This window comes from Malaclemys terrapin, chromosome 21, assembly GCF_027887155.1.
Source record: "Malaclemys terrapin pileata isolate rMalTer1 chromosome 21, rMalTer1.hap1, whole genome shotgun sequence".
Classification (NCBI taxonomy): domain Eukaryota; kingdom Metazoa; phylum Chordata; order Testudines; family Emydidae; genus Malaclemys; species Malaclemys terrapin.
In genome coordinates, this window is record NC_071525.1 from 16,378,296 (window position 1) to 16,384,406 (window position 6,111).

Sequence of the window (6,111 nt, forward strand, 5' to 3'; positions counted from 1 at the left end):
AGCACTTGGGAGTGGCGGCAGCAAAACCAGATCTAAGCTGGTAGTTAAGCTTAGAAGTTTACATGCAGGTCCCCATATCTGTACTCTAAAGTTTAGAGTGGGGAAGGAACCTTGACAAGAATGACATGATTTTATTACAGAACCATAACTTTTGAACATGAGCAAAACAATTCTTTTGGCATTTTTGCTACATCGGACATTTAGAAATTTCTGCTTTGTATACCTGTTCACAACGGATTCTTCCCCCCACCCCAAAATATCTGAATTTCCCGTGGAATGGGAGTCTCAGCCCTGGTTTATGAGCACAAACTGCCTCTCTGTTTGTGTGACGAACTGGGCCTGTTCTCACTGTGGTCTGTGAATGCTGACAGGGGAGTGTGGCTGGAATAGTCTGCATTGCGGGATGGTAGACTGCCCGAGGGCGCATACCTGAGTGTGTAACATGAGAACCCAGGAAGAGGTTGAAGGCCAGGTGATACCTTGGCCCGGGAAACTGAACAAAGGCTGTGGGAGGGGTCGCTGAAGCCAGAGTGGGGGAAGCAGGCTGGAGAGATGGCTGGGAGGCAGAGATGTCTCTGACCTCCCAAGGGGGGCTGGGCTGGGATGCCCTGAGACCCCAAGATGGACCTAACTGAGGGGGTCCTGTTGTCTGTGCCTGCAAGACCTGTCTTGGACTGCATTCCTGTCATCCAAATAAACCTTCTGCTTTACTGGCTGGCTGAGAGTCGCAGTGAATCGCAGGAAGCCGGGGGTGCAGGGCCCTGAGTCCCCCGATACTCCGCGACAACTGGTGGCAGCGGTGGGATCTACTGCACCCCGTGGACGGCGCTTCCTGCAGTAAGTGACTGGGGAGCAGTAAAACGAAGGGGGATTGGCGGGGACCAGGCCTGCTGAAGAGTGGGAGAGAGACGGTTATTACCCCTGGGAGTGTGTGACCAGTGAGAAGGACTTTTGCAGTAACAGGGTCCCCCGGGGGAGTTATGGGCCTGCTGAAGAGTGGGAGAGAGACGGTTATTACCCCTGGGAGTGTGTGACCAGCGAGAAGGACTTTTGCAGTAACAGGGTCCCCCGGGGGGATCGCAGCGAGTGGTCCCAGGGGCGGAGGAGTCTGCAGCTCGACCCTGGCAGAGAGGCGGTGACCTCGAGAAGGGCTGGCACTCTAGGGGTCCCCCTGGGAACTGTGGGGAGCTGTGAGCACACAGGCCGGTGAGTGGCCAGCAGGAAGATGTATGCCAAGCGGCTTAAGAGCGACCTGGTGGAGCTGTGCAAGCAGAGGCGGCTGCGCATTGGGAGGCTCACCAAAGAACAGCTCATTGCCCAGCTGGAGGCGGAAGATCGCGCGAATGAACTGATCCCTGTGTCTCAGGGAAGCAGCCTGGCAAATGCAGCGCAGGCACCAGTGTCTGTCCCAGCTGGGAGTGGTCAGCCGGCTGCTGAGGGCTTCCCGAGACCCCTCCTTCCTATGCCTAGGGGAAGGGTGGGGAGGAGCCCAGCAAATACCGAAGGTGCCGTGACCCCCCCGGCCAGCAGGGGACCCTCCCGGCGAAGCTCGCCGGCCAGCAGAGGATCCTCCCGGCGACGTTCGGCATCCGTGGAGCGGAATTGGCTGGAATGGGAGAAAGAGCTAAAACTGAGAGAGCTGGAGGATCGTGAACGACAGAGACAGCATGAACGGGAGGAGAAAGAGAGACAGAGACAGGAGAATGAGAGACAGCGTCAGCATGACCTGGAACTGGCGAGATTGAAGGGCAGGGAACCCCCGGCTGCGGTGAGTGAGGGGGGACCCAGGACTGCACGGAGCTTTGATAAGTGCATCATGGCCCCATACAAGGAGGGGGAGGACATGGATGACTTCCTGGAGGCCTTTGAGACGGCCTGCGAGCTGCACCGGGTGGATCCCGCGGACAGACTCCGGGTCCTTACCCCCTTACTGGACCCCAAAGCCGTGGCATTGTACCGCCAACTGGGAGAGGCAGAGAAAGGGGACTACGAACTATTCAAAAAGGCCCTGCTACGTGAGTTTGGGCTGACTCCTGAAATGTACCGGGAAAGGTTCCGGAGTCAAGATAAAACCCCTGAGATCTCATATCTGCAACTAGCCGCCCGCATGGAAAGATACGCCAGCAAGTGGGCTGGTGGGGCCCAGACAAAGGAGGACCTGATTAAACTGCTGGTACTGGAGCAACTGTATGAGCGGTGCCCATCCGACCTGAGGCTGTGGTTGGTGGACAGAAAGCCAGAGAACCCGCGACACGCAGGGCAGCAGGCCGATGAGTTTGTAAAGAGCCGGTCAGGAGATAGAAGGGAGGAGTCCCAAAGGAACAGTCCCACCACAACGCAGAGAGAGAGTCACCATGGGACCTCCCCGTGGGAAAATACAGAAAAACCCCATCAGAGGGGAACATCCGGCGTCAGGACCATCCGACCCACCCGGGGGGACCCATGGGACATGGGCTGCTACCACTGTGGCCAAAAGGGCCACATACGGGCCCAGTGCCCTAGGCTCAGGGACAGACTGAGCAGACCGAACCCACAGAGGGTTGACTGGGTAGAGACCCAGCCCGGCGAAAGGCAGCATTCCCAGGGAAGGGGGGCTGGCAGAGTACCACCTGCTAAGGAGGGAGGAGAGCTCCAGGCCAGCTCCTCTAGGGGGCTGGATGCTCCAGATTCAGGGTTTTTGGTTTATATGGTAGGCGCGGGGCTGTCCCTCCGGAGAGAGTACCTTGTTCCCCTGGAGGTGGATGGGAGGAAGGTCAATGGATACTGGGATACGGGCGCAGAGGTGACGCTGGCCCGGCCCGAGGTGGTGGCCCCAGATCAGGTGGTGCCCAACACCTACCTGACCCTGACGGGGGTGGGCGGAACACCAGTCAAAGTACCCGTGGCAAGGGTACACCTGAAGTGGGGGGCCAAGGAGGGCCCCAAGGATGTGGGGGTACACCCGTATTTGCCCACTGAGGTATTGATGGGGGGGGACCTGGAGAACTGGCCAAGCAACCCCCAAAAGGCACTGGTTGTGACCCGCAGTCAGAGCCGGCGAGGGGCACTGCGCCCTGGCCTTGGGGGGGGTGCCTTGCCTGAGGCGCAGGACCCTAACCTGGTGGGGAGGGAACGCCCAGGGACACGGCTCAGGGAGGCTGCAGCTTCAGGCCCAGCGGGCGAGGAAGAGCAGGTGGCCATCCCTGTCCCAGCTGCTGAGTTCCAGGCCGAGTTGCAGAGAGATCCCTCCTTGCGGAAGATAAGGGACCTAGCCGACCTCAATGCGGTACAAACCATGGGATGAGGTGGCCGGAAAAGGTTCCTGTGGGAGAAGGGGTTCCTGTACCGAGAATGGGCTCCCCCAGGGGAAATGGAGTCAGGGGGGATCAGGAGGCAGCTGGTGGTACCCCAGAAGTATCGCCGCCAGCTGCTGTGCCGGGCCCATGACATTCCCCTCTCAGGGCACCAGGGAACCTGGCGTACCCAGCAGAGGCTGCTACGGAGCTTTTACTGGCCTGGGGTCTTTGTTACTGTCCGACAGTACTGCGGATCCTGTGACCCCTGTCAGAGGGGGAGGAAGGCCTGGGACAAGGGGAAAACAGCTTTAGGACCCTTGCCCAGCATAGAGGAGCCTTTCCGGAGGGTGGCCAAGGTTAAAAGGGCGGCTCTAAACCAAGAGAGCCCAAAGCACAGACCTCCAGACTGGAGCGCTGGGAGAAGACCACAGCCCAGTTGGAGCCCCAGAGGTATGGGGGTGGGGAAAGGGCACAGGCCGCATAAACCTTCCCACATGCAAACTGCGAGTGCCATCAAGCACCCCCGACCTAAGTGGGGGCGTGAAACTGAAGGGGCCTGGTGTAATTCTCACCAAGGAATGGGAGGGATGCGGGGGCATCCATGGGAACGGGGGTAGGTTCGAACTTCCCCGGGTCACTGGCTAAAGTGACCCTGCTCAGTTCGGTCTCGAAGGGGGGAGAGATGTGACGAACTGGGCCTGTTCTCACTGTGGTCTGTGAATGCTGACAGGGGAGTGTGGCTGGAATAGTCTGCATTGCGGGATGGTAGACTGCCCGAGGGCGCATACCTGAGTGTGTAACATGAGAACCCAGGAAGAGGTTGAAGGCCAGGTGATACCTTGGCCCGGGAAACTGAACAAAGGCTGTGGGAGGGGTCGCTGAAGCCAGAGTGGGGGAAGCAGGCTGGAGAGATGGCTGGGAGGCAGAGATGTCTCTGACCTCCCAAGGGGGGCTGGGCTGGGATGCCCTGAGACCCCAAGATGGACCTAACTGAGGGGGTCCTGTTGTCTGTGCCTGCAAGACCTGTCTTGGACTGCATTCCTGTCATCCAAATAAACCTTCTGCTTTACTGGCTGGCTGAGAGTCGCAGTGAATCGCAGGAAGCCGGGGGTGCAGGGCCCTGAGTCCCCCGATACTCCGCGACAGTTTGTCAATCTCTCCTCTGTCACAGCTTCTTCTATGGCGGTAGCCACCCTTCTTCTTCCACCCCTTGTCAGTGGTCGCTAGTATCTCTTACCCCAAGAGTTCAAAATTTGTAAGTCTGGGCCCACCCAAAATTGTGAGATTGGTGTAAAAATCAGAAGATGTAGAAAGAAAACCAAACCCCAAAACTACTAGGGTTTGTTTATTCACTGGTTTTTTGAACCTCTAAGGGTCAGTTTCCCAGCTTTCTTTCCCCAAATCCCAAGTCTACAAAGTGACTTTTTTCGACAAAAGCTCAGATTCTCATGGAATCACATGACTCCAGGAGCTCGAGGCTTTAAGAAACAAACCCACCCTCATGAGACATGTCATAAAATGATGTGAGATTTGGGTAACTGAGTCTCCGTGGGGATGTAAATGGCTACATGTAAATGCATGCATGTCCGCCGGACTTAGAGGATGGGGGACTCTACCTGGAGAAGGGGTGACTCTCAGAAAGATTTGGGGGTTGTGGTGGATAATCAGCTGCACATGAACTCCTGGGGCTTGTCTATGCCACAGGCGCTGTAGCTATGTTGCTGTAGCACCACACGATGAAGCTTGAACTCCGTGAGATGTCAGACTTCGTGACATCAGAGCAGTTATAGCCGCTTATGCCACCTGTACCAATGCAAGAGACCAAATCAAATACCTATGTGTTATTTATGGCATTTTAAAACCCGTCTCATTATTTTTAATCCAATCTCATGATTTTTAAACCCATCTCACAATTGTTGGGCTGATTTCACGATTGTGAAAGCGATCTCATGGTTTCCAAAGCAGTCTCGTGGCTTTCAAGCTGATCCCATCATTATAAACCAAATCTCATGATTTTTAAAGTCAACCTCTCAATTTTTGAAGCAATCCTGTGAATTTCATGAATTTTGATTCATGACTGCTAAGCCAATCTCTCCATTTTAAACCAATCTCATGATTTTTAAAGGTTTCAGAGTAGCAGCCGTGTTAGTCTGTATCCGCAAAAAGAACAGGAGTACTTGTGGCACCTTAGAGACTAACAAATTTATTAGAGCATAAGCTTTCATGGACTACAGCCCACTTCTTCGGATGCATATAGAGTGGAATAAATATTGAGGAGATGTATATACACACATACAGAGAGCATAAACAGGTGGGAGTTGTCTTACCAACTCTGAGAGGCCAATTAAGTAAGAGAAAAAAAACTTTTGAAGTGATAATCAAGCTAGTCCAGTACAGACAGTTTGATAAGAAGTGTGAGAGTACTTACAAGGGGAGATAGATTCAATGTTTGTAATGGCTCAGCCATTCCCAGTCCTTATTCAATCCTGAGTTGATTGTGTCTAGTTTGCATATCAATTCCAGCTCAGCAGTCTCTCGTTGGAGTCTGTTTTTGAAGTTTTTCTGTTGTAATATAGCCACCCGCAGGTCTGTCACTGAATGACCAGACAGGTTAAAGTGTTCTCCCACTGGTTTTTGAGTATTATGATTCCTGATATCAGATTTGTGTCCATTAATTCTTTTGCGTAGAGACTGTCCGGTTTGGCCAATGTACATGGCAGAGGGGCATTGCTGGCACATGATGGCATATATCACATTGGTAGATGTGCAGGTGAACGAGCCCCTGATGGTGTGGCTGATGTGATTAGGTCCTATGATGATGTCACTTGAATAGATA